Source organism: Sciurus vulgaris (assembly GCF_902686455.1).
Source record: "Sciurus vulgaris genome assembly, chromosome: 19".
NCBI lineage: Eukaryota > Metazoa > Chordata > Mammalia > Rodentia > Sciuridae > Sciurus > Sciurus vulgaris.
Genome location: NC_136480.1, coordinates 6117299 through 6136609, shown reverse-complemented (window position 1 = coordinate 6136609; position 19311 = coordinate 6117299). Strand labels below are relative to the sequence as shown.

Here is a 19311-nt window from a genome sequence, read left to right as displayed (position 1 = left end):
GTGACATCAATTTGCTCTTTGAAATGTTCTGAAATAAAGTTGTTTCCACCTTGCAAAAATAACTCTTCCCCCAATGTTTTGGTAGTTAGGGTTTTCTTTGTTGTGCCCTAAAAGGAGACAACCATTAAAAAGAGGAGGAGAGGGCCCCCTTTCCCAAATTAAAATGCATCAGAATTTTGAAAGAGCAATGCACATTTTCTAGATAACAGAAAAAAAAAAAACAAAAAACAAGCAAATGTAAAATAAAACCAGATTCAAAATTGAACAATCATAATACTATACTTCTTCAGGATACGTAATCACTGCCAAATTATAAAATATAGAAACATAGGAAAATACATAAAAAATCTGAAAAGTTCTGGTCGACTATGGTGAGATTTTTCAAACCTATCTTAAGAAAAGTTTTTTTTTTAAAAAATAGTCTTCTCCTGGACCTGAACTATCTGCATGTTATTGTGTAAGGGGATAAATGGGGAAAAAATCACTCAGCCTATGAAGCTCCCACTCTATCCTCTGGACAGGTGCTAAGAAATCTTGTTCTCTAAATATCTGGTCTGAACCTGGTACAGATAGAAAATCTAAAGTTATTCTTCAAGAGTGAAGAAAGAACAAAAAGCTAAGCTAAAAACAGGCCACACAGGGTAAGTAAGTTATTTCACAATACTTCTCAAGTCAACCTATCTGATGACTCTGCACTTGCTTGTTTTCAACGGAGTGACTTAAAGGCAAAGGAGAGGCACATTTTTAAAACTAAGAATGGTCTGAGTCACTGAAACAGAGTAAAGCAGGATTCTAGTGATTTTCAAAATGAGAAATGGATTTCAGTCACACAGGTAGTTGGTACCACACAAAGGCAGAACAGACACTTTAAACTCTTAGTAGAGCAAAATATTTATGAGTGCCTAATAAGTGCCAAGAACTCTGCTAGGTACTAGGTTAGACTAGAGCTTGCTCTGTACACAGGATATTTAAAAACCTTTAAAGCCAGGGAGCACAGCACATGCCTGTAATTCCAGGTACTCTGAGGCTGAGCAGGAAGATCACAAGTTCCAGGACACCTGGGCGACATAATAAGACCCTGTCTCAAAATAAACATTAAAAGGCTGGGGATACAGCATAAAGGTACGGCACTTCCCTAGCATGCACAAGGCCCAGTGAAACACACACACAGGTGTTAAGGCTTACATTCTAAGGAATCTCCTATATTTAATGTCTACCTCTCTCAATTAGCACATTAAAATAGGCAGATGGAGGAAGGTGGACCTATACCAGAAGGGAAGAATTTAGAATTCCAAATAATTTACCCTTTTCCTCTTTTGGCTATGGAAATTCACATGCTATTTACCATGAAAGACATTAAGAGCCTGGCATGGTGGTGCACACTTGTAATCCCAGTTACTCAGAGGGCTGAGGCAGAAGAATCACAAGTTCGAGGCCAGTCTGGGCAACTTTTGAGACCCTGTCTCAAAATAAAATAAAAAAGGCATGCTGAAGGCCCTAGGTTCAATCCCCAGTACAACAAGAACGAAAAAAAGATTAAGATCATCAAAAGGCATTTCAACCCAAATTTCATGATCCAATAGTTTAAGAAAAATGAGCCTTGTTTCTGTCAGAAAATGATCTGTTTTTGTCACATCCCACTGCAGAATTAGCTCTGTCACAGGATTAGAGTACAGCCATCTGAGGACAAAAGTCTAAGCAAAAAGAAACAATACTGGATACTGGAATTTGATAAAGACTCAGGAGAACATAGCATTCAGTCGTTTCAATGACACCTTTCTTCTAAGGATCTCAAAAACAAATGTTATTTACCTTACCAAGAATCAAAGCAGTGGTGCCACGACTAAATACAGGAACCTATCAATGACCTAAGGAAACTCAATACTGAAGTTCTAACCCTACCTCTACTAACAAGGGGAGCTAGTTTATGTAACAGCGCAGTGGGCTATGAGAAATACATATTTAGTTTTTTTCCCTTGGGTTCCTGGCACACAACTCCTAAACCCCTTGCTATTTCATCAGTGACAGACCCACCTTTTGTTATTCAAGTTCCTTTCAACCATACCTGACTTCATGCTAATGAGGTGACTCTTGGTGGACCCCCAGATAGCTTCAGAATGGGGGCTGGTTGCCAGGAGAACTAACTGTGAGACTGGACAATTGTCCTGAAACCCTTCACCTCTGGAGAAGGGAGAGGAGCAGGAGATGGACTAACTGATGGGGTCTGGAGAGCTTCTGGGTTGGCAAACACACCACCCCAACGCCTGCCCTGGCTATCTCTCTTCCACTGGGCTACTCCTGAGCTGTATCTTTGATAATAAATCAGCGGATGTAAGTGAAGTGTCCCAGAGTTTTAGGAGTCCTTCTAGTCAATTATGAACCTGAGGGAAAGTCACGGGAACCCCTGAATCTGTAACAAGTTGGACAGAAAGTGTGAGTGGCCAGGGACTAGTTACTGGCATCTGAAGTAGGGGCAGTTTTGTGGGACTGAGCCCTTTAACCTGTGGGAGCTGAGACCAACTCTAGGCAGACAGTGTCAGAATTCAATGGAACTGATGGACACCTGGAATAGTGCTGGCAGCTGAAGGACTGGTCACGGTGCAGAAAGAAATGCTCAAGCAATAACCTCTAGTCTCTATTTATAAAGCCTGAAGGCACACCAGATTTGCTGGTAGACCCTCCCAGCTTACCTTGCTGCAGTATATCAACAAAAAAAGAAAAAATGTAAGCAATGCCGTCAGAATGGTTGCTACCAAAAAGAATTGGCATTATTTTACGTCATCTACGTGCCAGGCATTAAACTGGCATAAATTACATGCAGTGTACAAAACTCAGAGAGGTAAATATTGTCCCCAAAAGCAGAAGGGAAAATTAAATTTCCAATTCCTCACTGTACACAGCAAACAGCAGAACTGGAAAGAAAACCTAGTTTTAATACACAACTCCCCACCACCTCCCAGTTTTTTCTTTTATTAATAACAGTACTAGGGATTGAACCCAGTGTACCGCCAAGTTTTGTAAATGGCCCAAACTCCCTTGAACTTGGGATCCTCCTGCCTCTGCCTCCCTAGTAGCTGGGATTACAGGCGCGCACCACCATACCTGGCTGCCCACTTTCTATGTTATACTTTGTATTATATAGTGTAAAATCATAAACTGTAACATTCTTTGAAGATAACATGTCTCCAAGTACATCTTGAAGAGACTGGTCTTGAAAGACTGTCATTGGGTTTAATCTTTCTTCCTTTGTACGTGATGTGTGGTGGTTGTCCTCAGGCTACTTTTATTTTCCTTCCAAATTTTCTTTTGTGGTTAAATGTACATGATGTAAAATCTGAAATTTGGTACCCTAACAGCCCAATCCCCTCCAAACCTCTTTGCCATCTCAACACGGGGCAGCTACATCCTTCCAGGAACTCAGGGGAAACCCTGGAATTGGCCCTAATTCTTCACTTTCTTTCACAGTATATATTCAGTCTACCAGGAAAACCTGTTGACTATACTTGAAAGCTATCCAAGTCAGACTACGATGCACCATAGTCATGCCGTCCTCTACTGCACACTGCCATCTTTTCTCTCAATTAGAATGACCAGCTCCTAACTGGTACTCCTGCTTTTGCCTTTGCATCTAACCACCAGTTAGCTGACGATCAACACCACAGTCACAGGAGTGAAATGGCAAAATGGAAATCAGATCATATCACCCTACTGCCCCAAATCTCCTAAGACACCCCATTTTACTCAGTGTAAAGCTAAAGTTCCGCAAAGCACCAGCAGCCTCAGCATCACCTGGGGGCTTAATGGAAATGCGCCCCACCCCCAATTTTAACAAGAATCTCCGAGGTCGTTCACATGCACGCTCAAGTTTGAAAAGCCCTTCTATACGGCACCACAAAATAAGCAGCTACTCGTGTCATCCTTCAGGCACACTGCAGTCTCAGGGCCTTTGCACTTGCCATTCACGATGCCCAGAGGCTCTCTCACACGTTTGCTTGGCTCACTCCCTCAACTCTCACAAGCCTCTACTCAAATGCCACCTGTGAGGCCACCTGTGACCACTTAATTCCCTCAGCAGAACCTTTTCTGCTTTTACTTTTCTCATTAGAACTTGTCATTCTAAATTTAAAAACTGCCAAGGATGGTGGAGTATGTGTCTAGTGCCAGTGACTCAGGAGGCTGAGAGAGAAGGATCACAAATTCAAGGCCAGCCGAGCAATTTAGCAAGACTCCAAAAACAAAAGTTTAAAAACTGCATCTTTATGTTTAATGTTTACCTTGCTTACTCTATGTCCCCATATGATATAGAACACAAGCTCTACAGAAGCAAAGATTTTTGTCAATACCCAGAAAACACTGACCATTCAACAGCTATCAAATGCACAAAATAATAAACAAATGAGTTTTCTCTTCAAAGCAGTATCTGCTAGATCTTTAAAAATGGTTCCTTACTAAGATGCTGCCTTTTCTTAACATCACATTCAACAAATCCATTGTTCAAAATACAGTACACTGAGCACCTACTTGGTAAAAACGTAGGTACTAGAAAAACTTCTGTGCATCCATGATTAAGAATGGAGATTTAACAATCTGATTCATGATTACAGCAGGCCTATACCATCACAAAGCGGACAGAAAAACTGAGGCGCTGTGTGAAAAGAACAAATATGCTTGCAATTCCACAATGCAATAATCATCCTTCATATTGATGAAATTTTCTCACTTGATTCTCAACAACCCTATGAGGAGTATAAAGCAAGTAACAATTTGCCCATTTTAGAGGTGAGAAAACAATTTAATTCTCAAAGCATGGCAGTAATAACGTCAAAACAGACTGAGAACTCTCAATTTTTAGTTCAAAATCAAAATAATCATGCTTCCTTATAAAAATTAAACTGGATCAAACTATGCTATCATATATCCATCTATTATGCTGTGGATACTACCTTTCCCCAAACCACTGAGGTTCATGCAGAATAAGAATAAAGTTCATCAAAGTCACAATCTCAATTTAAGGATTCAGATTCAAACTGCTCCCTATTACTTCTAAGTCTAATCTAGGGTTGAGTAATATTGAGTAAGAATGTTAAGAAATGAGCTATTATGCTGTATACAGTAAGAAAGTTCTTGTTTAGTTACAGGAAAAAAAAAAAAGAAAATGGAACGAGTGAACGAAAGAGAACTGAATTCTAGAGAGGAAAGTGTCATGGTTGTGTCATTATTTTGTACTGTGCTCATTGCCTCAGTGATGTTATTTTGCAGAAGAAAAAAAGACATACCTCCTCAAAATCCCAGCAATAGCTTTCCTTTCTTTGCATAGATGACGATGAACAGTTGTAATCAAAAATGTTTCCCAAAAAAGTTCTTTTTAAAAAAGACATAGAAATAGAAGATCCATACAAAAAGAGATCCAATCTGGGAGGATGGACTCTGTCTTCTAAATCTTGTCACCAAGAGCAGCTGTTCACCGAGGGTCAGCATCTGAAGTGAGTGCTAACTGTGGGGGTGTCTTCTCCAGAGGGGAATACCTGCTGGGACAGAGGAGCAAGAGAAGGAGAAAGAAATAGTACTGAATGCAAATGACTGGCTGACCAACAATTACCACTTTTCAGGCTGCAAAGTTTTACAACTTAACATTAGTCAACATTAAAAGATCATATGGAGGCAATACAAATAGCCAATCAGCTGGCACTGGGGTTATCAATGAGAGTGACAACCAAAGGTACACTTCAGAAGGTAATCCAACTCTCTGATCACTAACAAATAAGCAGAATGGTAAATAAAATATGAAAATCTGTTTCATGTTTTTTATAGCAAGATGATAGTTGTATCCCACAAACAAACAAGCACAGGTACGTATTAGATGTAGGTAGTCTGCCAAACAGACTGAACATTTTGGCACCTTAAAGAATAGTGGAAGGGAAGGGGAACTAATGGGAATGACTATGTCAGCAGAAAATGTAGCATAATCATGCCAATAAATACATATGTAGGCCTGGCAGAGAAACAAAAGTTAATGTGGAAACTGAGGGACATCAAAGATAATTTGACACACAGTGAGATTTTGTGTACCTTTATTGGAGATTGTATATAACTAGAAATCTGTCATATTTTGGCAGCAAATTCAGTTATTTCTTGAAACCTACCACATCACTGTGCTTCTAGAAAACTCAGATTGCAGAATACAGGTAGCAGGCTGAAGTTAAATATATTGCGTGGGGTTAACAGCAGAAAAAGAGAAGTGAATGTAAAGACACAGCAATACAAACTAACCAAAATGAAACTGAGAATACAAGGGGACAGGAGACAAAGAGCAGAGCCCCTGTGAGCTGCGGCATGAGCTCCTGCAGTGTGCATGTGTAACTGGAATGGGAGCACTATATGGAGAAATAATAACCAAAGATTTTCCAAATTTGATGAAAACTATAAGCACACAATTTGAAAGGTTCAACCAACACCAAGGTCAAAATAAAATATGTTCCAAGAAGAGCTAAAATTCCACTGCAGCATATCAAAATCAAATTACTTAAATTCAGCAATAAGGAAAAATCTTAAAAGGAGCCACAGGAAAATGGGAGAAATTATTTCAAAATCATATATGCAAGAAGTGATTCATATCCAAAGAACCCTTAAAACTCAACAATGACACCAAGAAGCAAATAACCTGACTCAAAAGCAGGCAAACAGGCTGGAATATAAATCAGTGGTAGAGTGAGAGTCTAGCATGTGTGAAGCCCTGGGTTCTATCCCATCACTGAAAAAAAAAAACATAAAGGACCTGAACTGACATTTCTACACAAAAGATACACGAATGGCCAATTAAGTAAAGATGCTCAAAACCTCTAACAGAGAAATGCAAATCAAAAACACCCCATTACAATTAGGATGCTTACTATAAAAAATATACATACATGTGTGTTGGTTAGGAATTGGAGAAACTGGAACCCTTGTGTACTACCGATAGGAATGTACAATGGTACATCCTCTGTGGGAAACCGTATTGCAATTTCTCAAAAAAATTAAATATAATTCATTCCCCGACACCAAAACAGAAAAAGGAAAAAAAAATACACACACACACACTCAGAATTATTCCATAATTCAGCAAGTCCACCTCTGGTTATATACTCAAAATACTGAAAACAGGGTCTTTAAGAGATACTTGCACATCCATGTTCACAGAAGCATTATTCCTAACAGCTAAAATAAGGAAGCAACCCAAGCGTTCATCCTGGATGAATGGATAAGCAAAATGTAGGATATACATATAATGGAATATTATTCAGTCTTTTTTTTTTTTTTTTTGCGGTAGTGGGGATTGAACCCAGGGCCTTGATTATTCAGTCTTAAAAGGGAATAAAATTCTGATACATGCCACAACATAAATGAACCTTGAGTACATTATGCTAAGTGAAACAATTTTGTCACAAAAAGACAAACACTGTCTGGTTCCACTTACATGAAGTACCCAGAGTAGTCACATTCACAGGCAGAAAGAATGCCAGAGGCTAAGAGAGGGGGATTGGGCTGTTAAGAGTTTAATAGGTACCAAGTTTTAGCTCTGCAAGATGAAAGAGTCATGGAGATGGATGGCAAGAATGGCTACACAGGGAGAGGGTACTGAATGTCAATGAACCATACATCTAAAAATGGTTACGATAACATATTTTACATCATGTGCATTTAACCACCAAAAAAAAAGTTTTTTGGTAGGAAAATCGAAGTACCCCAAGGAAAACAACAACACATCATGTACGGAGGAAGAAAGATTAAACCCAAAGACAGCAGACTTCTTGGAAACCATGAAGGCAGGATGTGAATCAACATCTTTAAAGTACTAAAAGAATAAAACTATCAATCTAGAATTTTTTTTTTTTTTTTTTTTTTTTTTTGCAGTGCTGGGGATTGAACCCAGGGCCTTGTGCATGTGAGGGAAGCACTCTGCCAACTGAGCTATATCCCCAGCCCTACAATCTAGAATTCTATACCCAGGGAACTTAGCTTCTACAAATGAAGGCAAATTAAAGACTTCTTCAGAAATACAAGCTAAAAGGATTCAGCACCAGCAAACCTGTTTTACTAAAAATGTTAAAAGTAGTCTTCAATCAGAAGGAAAATGACATCACATAGAAACTTGGAGCTACACAAAAGAATGAAGAGTTCTGGAAATTATAAATGCACAAATTAAAAAAAATTATACACACACACACAAATACATGAAAGGGATTTTTATTATGAGATTATTAAAGAAAATAGCACTATGAAGAATTTCCACAAACCAATTGCAGAGGCACACACCTGTAATCCCAATAACTCAGGAGGCTGAGGCAGGTGGATCACAAAGGTAAGGCCAGTCAAGACCCTGTCTCAATAAAATATAAAGGGGTAGGGATCTGGCTCAGTGGTAGTTCAATTCCCAGGTACTACAAAAAGAAAAAAAAAAAAAAAAATTATAATATACTATCTTCCAACATGCCCATCTTCCAAAATACAAAGTACTGTGACTAACAGAACTCAACTAACATCACGCTTTGCTGTAAATTAGAATCAACGTTATTCCTTTTTCAGAAAAAGCAGCTCTATGAGCTGGGGTGTAGCTCAGTGGTAGAGCAGCCCAGCATGCTCAAGGCCCTGGGTTCAACTGCTGTGGCACCAAGAAAAAAAAAAGAAAAGGGAGCAGCAGCTCTAAGGAACAAGCTACTTGTCTGGATAGTTTTTTTTTCTTTTTTTTTTTTTTTTTTGCTGTGCTGGGGATCAAACCCAGGGCCTTGTGCTTGCAAGGCAAGCACTGTACCGACTGAGCTATCTCCCCAGCCCTGGACAGACAGTCTTTTGAAAAAATAGTTAAAACTAAAATCTCCTTTAGCCCATCCCAGTGTTCTACTACACCAGCAGTGGCTTTCAAACCCTGTCCCCTTTGAAGGGACTGCCTACAAAATTGGGAATGAAGGCGCATGCCTATGATCCCAGCTATTGGGGAAACTGAGCAGGAGGATCTTGGGTTGGAGGCCTGCCTGGGACATAGAGACTCCATCTAAAAAGAAAAAAAAGAAAAAAGAAAAAAAAGAAAAAAAAAAATTGAAGGGGCTGCCGAGAAATTCCTTGAGATAAGTGTGATGATGGCCAATATAAAATTTACCTAGTTTTCAGTGTCTCCAGGGAACCCAGAAGTCACTCAGAAATGAGTTACAGGGATAGCCAGGAATGTTCCCTGTTTTTAAGAGGTCTGAAAAACATTAAGTTTCAATGAATTGGTCAGGATGCCCCAAACTGGCCAAAGAAGAAAACTTTTGCCAAGTCTTCCTGAAGAAAATGAACTTGTCAAAGCAATAGCTGCAAAATGAAGCTTCAGGGTCAGATGTTGAAACAGGAAAACAACAATATTTGACACTACTCTATTATAGTTCAAACCCCAGGGGAAATGTGGTTAGTAAGAATAAAATCACTGTAATATAATATCACTGATGCCAAATAGATTACAGAATGGGAATCCTGCCTACTGTCTCTCTGAATACATAATGTGAAATACAGTTCATATATTAAGATTACTTGAGACCACTAACAATCTTTTTTTTTTTTTTTCCCTTTTCTTTCCTTTTTCTTCCTGGTACTGGGGATTGATCCAGGCGCTTTGCCACTGAATTCCATCTCCAGTCCTTTTATTATTTTTTAAATTATTTTTAGTTGTAGATGGACACAATTTTTTGTTTATGTGAGGATTAAACCCAGCGTCTCACACACGCTAGGCAAGTGCTCTACCACTGAGCCACAACCCCAGACTGTATTTACTTTTTTTGAGACAGGGTTTCTTTAAATTGTCCTGGTTGGCAATTCAAACTTGAGATCCTTCTGCCTTAGCCTCCCGAGTTACTGGGATTACAGGCATGTACCACCACGCCCAGCTCCTCTAGCAGATCTTAAGACCCAACCTCTTGTGAGAGACCATTTGTTATTTACAGACACATAACTGAACTGAGTGGTACATATTCAGGATGTTTCTGTGACAGAATTCCAGAGGAAGTCTACCTACTGTTATCCCATCTGAACCAAAACTCCCTGTTCTATAAAATGGAGTTGAGACAACAAGAAAATTATGAGTTCAGTATTCACTAAAGAATACCATGCCAGGGAGAAGCAGCCATCTTTCAGCATTTTACCCAAGTCAGAACACTGGGTAACATTTCGCTTTATATGACAACAAATTTATCCTAAGAAATATACTAGTTATGTGCCCAGGAAAACTGATGGCATATGTTCAGACAAAAATGTACCCAACAGGTTTAAGGCATTTTTTTTTTTATTTTTATTTTTTGGTACTGGGACTTGAACCTAAGGGCGATTTACCACTGAACTACATCCCTACTCCTTTATTTTGAGACAGGGTCTTGCAAAGTTGCCGAGACTGGCCTTGAACCTGTGATCCTCCTGCCTCAGCCTCCTAGCCCACGGGATGACAGGTGTGCACCACAACGCCCAGCTCCAAGTGTAAGTTATCTGGTACCTGTTATTTCCCACTACTTGATAAAATGCTTTGCTAGTTTAAAAAAGAAAGAGAACATTTAAAATTTTTAATATAGTTATTCTAGAAAAGGCAAAACTACAGACAATAAACAGACCAGCGAGTAACTGCCAACAGCTGTTGTGGGAGAAGCAAACAGGTGCACCACAAATTTTTTCAGTCCTGTGAAACTACTCTAATGGTGAATATAAGCTATTAAAAGTCTATCAAAAGCTACAGAACTTTAGAGTACAAAGAATAAACTTAAATGAATGCAAATTCTTAAGGAATTAGAAAGTATGGGGATCTCTGCATGGAGTACAGAATGGGACAAAAGAATCTCAGTCAGGCATGATGGCGAAGGCCTGCAATCCAAGCAACTCTGGAGCCAGAGACAGGAGGATCGCAAGTTCCAGAACAGCCTGGGCAATTCAAGCCAGACCTCATATCAAAATGAAAAGGGCTGAGGACGTAGTTCAGCGGTAGAATACTCCTGGACTTAACCCTCAGTACAGTACCACACACACATACACACACCAAAATCTTTCACAACCACATAAAACAGACTCAGGATGGAGGAAGAGGAACAGGAGCTAACCTAAGCTCTAACATGAGCAGTCTGTGAGACAAAAAACCAAGAGGAACTATCCATAAGCACTGTACTCTAGCTGATAAAGCAGCTCCCCACAAGTGTACAGATTCCACTACATATGGATACTGGAACTGAAGAACTAAAGCAAAAGATGGCAGACAGCAGGAGCCAGGTTTCTCACCGCGAAGCAAGAGGTTACAGATAAAGGAGGTTAGAATCATCCATGTGGCAATTAAGAGTTGAAGACATCATGAACTCATGCCTACCTTCCTATCAATACAGATACCACACTGAAATATTTACAGATATGTGAAAATAAAAGGCCAATATGCATACCTATATCTCCTTGATCTGTCACCTGAAGAGAGATTGAAGCAACTATACTTTGGTAGCAACAAGCATACCCAACACCCAGATCCTGGCTTCTAACACCATTCTCCAATAAAAGCAATCAGAACTCCTTGGAGAAATGACTGATTATAGGACTAGAGTAGAAAATACACAGATGAACCCAGAAGCATCTTATATGGACAGAAAGTAACCCAAAATACACAATGATCAGGTGTGTCAAAGAGAAGGGATACTGAATCTGAAAGAACTCCTGATGGCCAAAGATGGAACGATCTGAACAAAATTTTTGTAGAAGCTGGGGATGGTGGTGCACGCCTAGGAGGCTGAGGCAGGAGGATCTTAAATTCAAGGCCAGCCTCATCAACTTAGCAAGACCTGTCTCAAAATAAAAAAATAAAAAGGGATGGGGATGTAGTTCAGTGGTAGAGCTATCCTGGGTTCAATCTCCAATACTGTGAGGGATACACAGTGCCAAGGAGTCTGGGAAACTGTCACGACCAAGAGGAATTAAAGAGACACGACTGCAAAAATGTAATTTGGATGGAATGGGGTTCTGAGATGCTGGAACAGAAAAAGGGCATTAGGGAAAAACTAGAAATATGAATAGAGCATGGTCTTAGTAATAATGCATGAGTACTTGGTCCACTGTGATAAATGAACCACACTACTGTAAGGTGTTTTTAAAAGGTGGAAACTGGGTACAGGGCAGACAGGAATTCTCAGGGGTAATCTTCATAACACTCCAGGAAACCTAATACTGTTCCAAATATGTTTGTTTTTAATGTGTACTCTTTAAAATGAAAAATTTATGATGGACTATAAACTTGCAATTTTACTTAGTGCATTTGGGACACAAACGATATTAAAATATGATTTCTGCCTTCAAGAAGTTTGTTGTTTCACTGTAAAGTAAGACAAATACTCATGAAAGATACAAAAAATAAGAGAACATTAAACAAGGAGTATAGACAAAAGCATATTAGAAACGTAGAGAAGGAAGAGAGTTACCAGGGAAGCTTCAAGGAGGAGATAAAACTTGAGTTTGTACCTTAAAATGTACTGCAGGGTACCAAAGTAAAAAAAGAAGATAAATGGGTACATTCACAAGGACAACCAGAAGGGAGATAAGAAAAAGTTAAAAGGAATTTTAAAATTTAGCCCTGAAGAATAAAGCCTCAAACAGGACACATAATAGCAGTGTTCAAATACTTCAGGGGTCACATGGCTGAAAAATGGTTACATCATATACCCATTTAACTTACAAGTTGACCTCTGATGAAATGTGCCCAACAATCAAGGACAAAGAAAGTGACAGCTGTTCAGTAGAGCCACAACAGGAAATGCCAATATGGAAAGATAGGAAGCAGGTGGCTGAGTTCTTCTCCACAACTTTTCAAACGACACTGCATATGCGAGTCCAATGAAGCAAAAATCTAGATTCAAATCCTGCAAACATGTAGAGACCACTTTATGTGCCACATCCTTTCCTATGTTACCTTAAGATTCACAGTACATCTATAAACATTTATTAATGTAGTAGAGGCTTAAGGTAAAAATAGAATTAAAGGCTGCATGGAAGCAGGACGTACTAGAATTCTTTACCATCCCCCACTCTCTGATAGAAATATTTTAAAAAGCAAAATAGATTGTAGGCCCAGATATCTCCTTAACTTATTCCCCTTGCTCCTTCCTTTAGTAAAGCTCAGTGACTCTCGGGCTTTAATATGCATAAAAGCTATACAGGAGCTGGGTGCAGTGGTGCATGCCTGTCATCCCAGCTGCTTGGGAGGCTGAGAAGAGAGGATCACAACTTCAAGGTCAGCCTCAGAAACTCAGTGAGACTATCAGCAACTCACCAAGACTCTTAGTTAAAATAGAAAGAATGAGGGATGTAGTTCAGTGGCATTCAGTGGCACCCGAGTTTAATATCCAGTACCAAAAAAAAAAAAGAGCTTTATACAGTTACATACACAAAAACATGCACACACTATTTGAGCAATTTAAGAAATGTTATAGTTTTCATCTTAAGCGATTTTTGCCTCATGCACTAAATTGAGGATCTAATCTGAGAATGAAGTGCCACTCCATTGCAGGCTTACTCCAAGACAGGAAAGTCAAATCCTCCGAAAAACATTCTAACAATTAAATCTAAAAATTGCACAGGCTACTGCAAGGCAATGAATTTTCTGTCATAAAAGGTGTTCAGAGACTGAAAAATCACTAAGAACATTTTAGAAAAGAAGAATTGGGTGAGAAGACCTCTTTCAAGTTCTAAATTCTAGAAAAGGGCAGAATTTTAAAATCCAATAAGAGGAAAGCAATCTAGTTGAAAGCAACAAAATGAAAGGCAAGAATGACCTGTTAAGTGGGAGAAGTTCAATGCTGGGGAACACAGGAGCTCATTTCTACAGGCAGGAAAGCTTCCATCTTTCAGAGGACCACTCAAACATCTGCCTATCAAGGCCTCCCTCACTAAGTCACCCTTTGCCCATCCACTAGTCACTCACTTGTCACACTCGCTTGCTTTATTTCCTTCAGAGTTCATATCAGGGGTCAGTAAACTTTTTCTATAAAAGGTCAGATTACATTCAGGCCAAACCCAGCTGGTCCCATGTGTGTGAATGACCTGCAAGCTAAGAATAGTTTTACATATTTAAGAGGTTGGGGGAGATTTTTTTAAATGAATACTTCATGACGTGTGAAAATTATATGAAATTCAAATTTTGTTGTCCAAATTTAATTGTAAAACAGGCATGCTAATTTACTACTGCCTAGGCTGCCTTTGAACTCAAAGTTAAATAGCTGCAATACAGGTTGTAGGGCCCACCAAGCCTAAAATATTTACTTTCTTGACTTCCGCAAAAGATCTTCACTGACTCCTGGTTATATTATCTAAAATGATCTTATCTATTTACTTTTCTATTTGTTTCATATTCCTCACTCTCAGACACACAGAACAAAGCACAGTGAGGGCAGAGGCCCTTGTCTCTTTTGTTCCCATACTGAAGCCCAATTCTTAGGAAAAAATTCTGGAACAAAGAAAGGGTTCAATAAATATTTGATGAAAAAATTAATAAATGGCTTATGGGCCACTGGGAGAAGTTTAAACTTAAGCCTTCGATCATCATAGGTTTTATGATATGAACAAAAATTCTTGCAGAAAAGGGAAAATATTATAATAGGGAGAGAGAGAGAGTAATAAAGTAAAGGTGGTCACCACCTAGTCCAGGAATCTTCACCAAATTATAGACTACAAGGTCTGTGTGCTCATGAAAGGTTCTCTGAACTAGTCCAAGGTGTCAAAACATTGTCAGCTGCCTGGGCTCCTGTTTATCTTAAGATGCAAACACTTGAGAAATCTCATCTCCTATACATAGTACACAGCACCAACACCATGCCAAACCTTAATAAATGCTCTTGATTATAGCAGATCTAGATCACATGCTAATGAATTTTTAATATCTAAATTTTTCCTATGCTGCTGATCAGCAATCTAGTTTGTAAGCAGTTGAAAACTCTTTAGAAATTAAAAGGTTACCGCCCACAGACCAGAAGCAGCTTTTTAATCTTTCTACACTAGCCAGAGAGTGGGTGTGTGATTTCAAAAAAATAAAAGCCAACTCTGTTGGTGCAGGACAAGGTATCTTTGAGTTCAAATCCCACCTATAAGCATTGTTTGTTACAGGACACTAGTAAAACTGCCACCTACTCCCAATTTGAGTCTCAATCTCTTAATCTACAAATGGAGAAAAAAAAAAATGGACCCACCTCCTGGAGGAATTTTATGTCATTAACATTTTCCTAAGGTTCTTTCCTTCAGGCTTTGCAATAATTTTGATATACAGGTACTTCAAAAAGACAAAGGTTTGGTTTAACCGATCACTTCCAAAATTCAGGATACTAGACAGAAGGTATAAACAGATCAAACTTTTGTTTCCTTTTAAAGTAGCTACCTGTGTTTTTTCAAGTCCTGGTGGCTTAGCTTTTTTTTTTTTTTTTTTTAAACAATAAACTAATTTAGAGATTCAAATCTTTCATAAAGATGCTCAGGGCACAGGAACCTCCGACCGGTAGGGAAGTCAGACTTGCAGAATCACTTTGGATGGGGGGCGGGGGTCATCTTTCTTTTCTCTTACAAACAAGGCAGAATGAAGGCAGCCTGCAAACAGCCAGGACCCACCTAGCCTAACGTATAATGTGTCACTCGAGCAAGAAAGAGAATTGGCCAAATGCTCAAGTGGGCTGCCTCTAGAGGAACTCCGGCAACAATCATCTGGGGGATCCTCACCATCAGGGCTGTTAAGGGATGAATCCAACCAACCCCTGGACCGACACCCCAACACACCTTCACTTAGGCTGAAAAAGCAGGGATCTGCAAGCTACAGCCGGATCTCCGGCCTCGGGCGGCGGGGGGCAGGTGTCACTCACTTCTTGGCCCCTTTCCCTCTTTCTAAAAAGGGTTAAGAAAGGGCGCCCTGGGGCCAAGCCCCGCCAGCCAGGGCTCACATCCCACCTCGCCACCCGTTCTCCCCGTGCAACGGGCTCCCTCCTCGCGTTAAAACAAGCTCAAAAATCAAAGGTACAGAAACGGGTTTCAGGTGGCAACGGCTGAGCCCCGGGGGCCGACTTCTGCGGACCGAGGGCTCCTCAGACCTCAGGCCCCCGCCCCGCCCCCACGGGGCCAGCTGCCCCCGGTCCCTCGGGCCTCGGCCCGACTGCTCACACGCCCCTGCCTCACCTCGGCCCTGGAGCCAGGCTGCTCAGGAAGGGGCTGAGGCGAGGGGGAGCCCTGGGCCAAAATGACAGCAGAACCAGCGGGGACAGAAGAGAGGCCCGGCAGGCTGCTGGGGGTCGAGTCCTAGGCCCGGGGCTTCAGCCCCGAACCCGGGCGACCGCCGGTCTGAGCGGCGCCAGGCCGCAAGCGGGAGGCCGGGCCCGCAGCGGCGGCACCCAGCCACGCTCCCGCACCGCTCTTCCCACCCACGGCCGAGGGGCCGCCCGTGAGGGGGCCGCGGCCGCGTCCGAGGCGGGGGCGCTCACTCACCGGCGGGGAGGGGAGGAGCAGCCGGCGTCTCCGCCAGCGCTGTCGCTCGAGTTCAAGCGCCGGCTCCTGCCGCTGCGGCCGCCGCGCCGGGTCCATCCCCCCCCAACCACCCCCCTCCCGGCCCTCCCCCCGCGCCGCTGCAGCCGCCGCCGCTGCCGCCTTAACCCCGGCGCGGGAACGCGAACCGGCGCGAGGGAGCGAGAGCGCGCGCGCCACCGCCACCGCCGCCCACAACCTCCGCCCCCGGCCCACGGCGCATGCGCGGGGGGCGCGCGCACGCCGCAAAGGGGGCGGGGCCTGGTGCTATATAAGCTGGGGCCCCGCCCCACCCGGGTCCGCCCACCCACGCGGTCACTGGCGAACTCTGCTGGGCCGCTGCAGGTGTAGCGGAGCGGTTCCAGGTGAGCCGGTCCCGGCCTGAACCTGCAGGAACCGAGCTCTTCAGGGAGGGCCCGTTTTGTGGGGAACGACGCCCTTGGGCGGTGCTGTTTTGCGCGGATTTCTAGATGACGCTCCGGGTCCCAGGCTTGTGCGCCCTACCTTGCTTGAGTCGCGAAGGCCTTCCTTCCGCCTAGCGGGCTGCTGGGAAAAGGGCAAAGGCTGTTGTTTTACGTCAAATATAAGTTCTTAACTGCTGAAGAAACCACAAGTAGCCACCACCAGCCCATCCTTTTATTAGTCCCAACCCAATTTTCCTAATTTTTTTTTTTTTTTAAGGTCATCACTTAGGTATTGAGGCTTCTTCCATGTTGAAGGAGTTGGGAGTCCACAGAGTGGGACTGGAACGGAGTCCATGGCCTCGGGAAGTTTTGAAAGCTGATGGAGAAGGAAAACGTTGATGGGGGAATGGGACAAAATTAAATTTGCAATTAGTAATGACTCCTGAGAGATCCGTGGTGCTAAGAGAACCTTTGTTCTAGTTGAGGATGGAGCTACAATCCAAAGCTGAAGGGGTAGGGCCAACTAGGTGCAAGGGTTGACGGTTTCACAATGCCAGAAGGGGCGTCGAAAGACCCCCGAATGTGGAATAGACGTAGACTGCACGTGTAGGAAGAAGTAAGTGATTTGGGACTTTGAGAGTTTGGGGAAGCCTTTGAGGTTTTTTGATCATGGTCACAGTTACTTGATCATTTTGTCTGTTTTTAAATGATTACTCAGCAGTGGGGGGAGAAATGGCCTCAGGGTAGGGGCAGGGAGGGCAGTTAGCAGGCCACTGGCTAAGAGATCAAGGCAAGGGAGGAGGGCGATAGTAGACAGGATTTAGCCAGTAAAATGGACAGGTTTTTGGGTGAAGAGTAAAGGAGAGAGAGGTAGCAAGATTGACTCCGATTGGAGGGTCGTGGGGGATGCATTTATACATTCCAGGAGCATCGAAGGAGGCCCCTGAGAAAAGTGACTCAAAATGATAAATCTAAATGTAAAAGCTAAAACTATTAATTTTTAGAACAAAACTAAAAAATCTTGTGACTTTGGGATAGGCAGATTTTTCTAGGAAACCAAAAGCATGAACCATAAATGAAATGATTCATAAGCTGAGCTTTATCAAAACTAAAAGTTTTGCTCCTTGAAAAACACTGAAGAAAATGAATCCAGAGGCAGGCGCGGTGACCCACACCTGTCATCCCAGCCACCTGAAAGGCTGGAAGCAGGAGGATTGCAAATGTGAGGCTAGCCTGGGCAAGTTAGCAACACCTTGTCTCAAAAGATAAGTTAATAAACAAAAGGCCTGGGGATGCAGCTCAATGGTAGAACACCCCTAGGATCAATCCCCAGTACTGAAAAGGGGGCATGGGAGGGAGGGAAAGACCAGGAAGAGCACATAGGTTTTAAACATAGGAGATTTGGGTTGGGGGGGTCTAGCTCATTGGCACACCTCTTAGCATCCCAGCACCAGTACTAAAGGGGCAGGGGGATGGTTGAATACTGTGCTGTTCTGAAAACATTATCTAAATTATTCCGATTTGAGAGAGGCAATATTTAGCCATCAGACATTTACTAATTAATTTTAAGCATATGAAAATTGGAACATTATTTGGCAATATTAGTAACATGAAGTCAGAAGCACACAGAAAATATCACTAATACACTAGGACATTTTGTTACTTGGGATGATATACAAAACCCATTATAGTAATTAAAATGTTAATAGGTTCTATAAAAGAAATACCTTGGAATAAAGCAAGAAATGCTAAATATCGCTCTATTTTAGGTGCAAGCATCTAATGCCTTATGTGAACCATTTAACCTCATTTCAACAAAGATTTACTGGTTAAAAAAAAAAATACATGAAAAAATGCTCCATGAAATTGACCAAATTATGTTATTTGCAGTTGTGAATATGTAACATGTCCCACTATTATGTATAATTAGAATACACCAATAAAATTATTTTAATTGTTTAATGTTCAACATCAATCCTGAGGGAAATGTAAACTGAAACCTTAAAATGATAGCAGTAAAAGTTAAGAGGGCTAAAATTAAAGGTTGACCATACTAAATACTGGCAGGGATGTAGAATTGGAAACTCTCATACACTGCTAGGGGGAATACAAAAGGGAACAACTGTTTTAATCACAGTTTAGCAGTTTCTTTAAAAATTAAACATTTGGCCAGACATGGTGGCATACACCTGTAATCTTAGTGACTTCGGAGGCTGAGACAGGAGGCTCCCAAATTGGAGGTCAGCCTCAGCAACTTAGCAAGACTCGCAGCAGGTAAAGAACCCCTAGATTCAATCCCCAATACCAAAAAACAAATATTCACCTACCCTGTAACTTGGACACTACAGTCTGAATTCTTAACAAGAGAAAAGAAACAATATAAGGAAAT

At 41.5% G+C, this 19311-nt stretch overlaps 1 protein-coding gene across 8 annotated transcripts in view; it reads right to left on the bottom strand.

Annotated features, from left to right (window-relative positions):
- TMCC1 (transmembrane and coiled-coil domain family 1) overlaps positions 1-16601 on the bottom strand; it is a 162420-nt gene extending 145819 nt beyond the window's left edge. For 3 of the 8 annotated variants that reach the window (XM_079122533.1, XM_079122540.1, XM_079122544.1), the window contains exons 1-2: positions 16483-16601; positions 5277-5525 (exon numbers count right to left, since the gene is read on the bottom strand). The gene's annotated coding sequence lies outside the window, so the exon portion shown is untranslated. Of the gene's footprint in view, positions 1-5276; positions 5529-8295; positions 8421-9136; positions 9224-16482 lie in introns of all 8 variants that reach the window. The other 5 variants (XM_079122538.1, XM_079122539.1, XM_079122541.1 and 2 more) reach the window with 5 other exon arrangements.
- Between the last annotated feature and the right edge of the window lie 2710 nt (positions 16602-19311).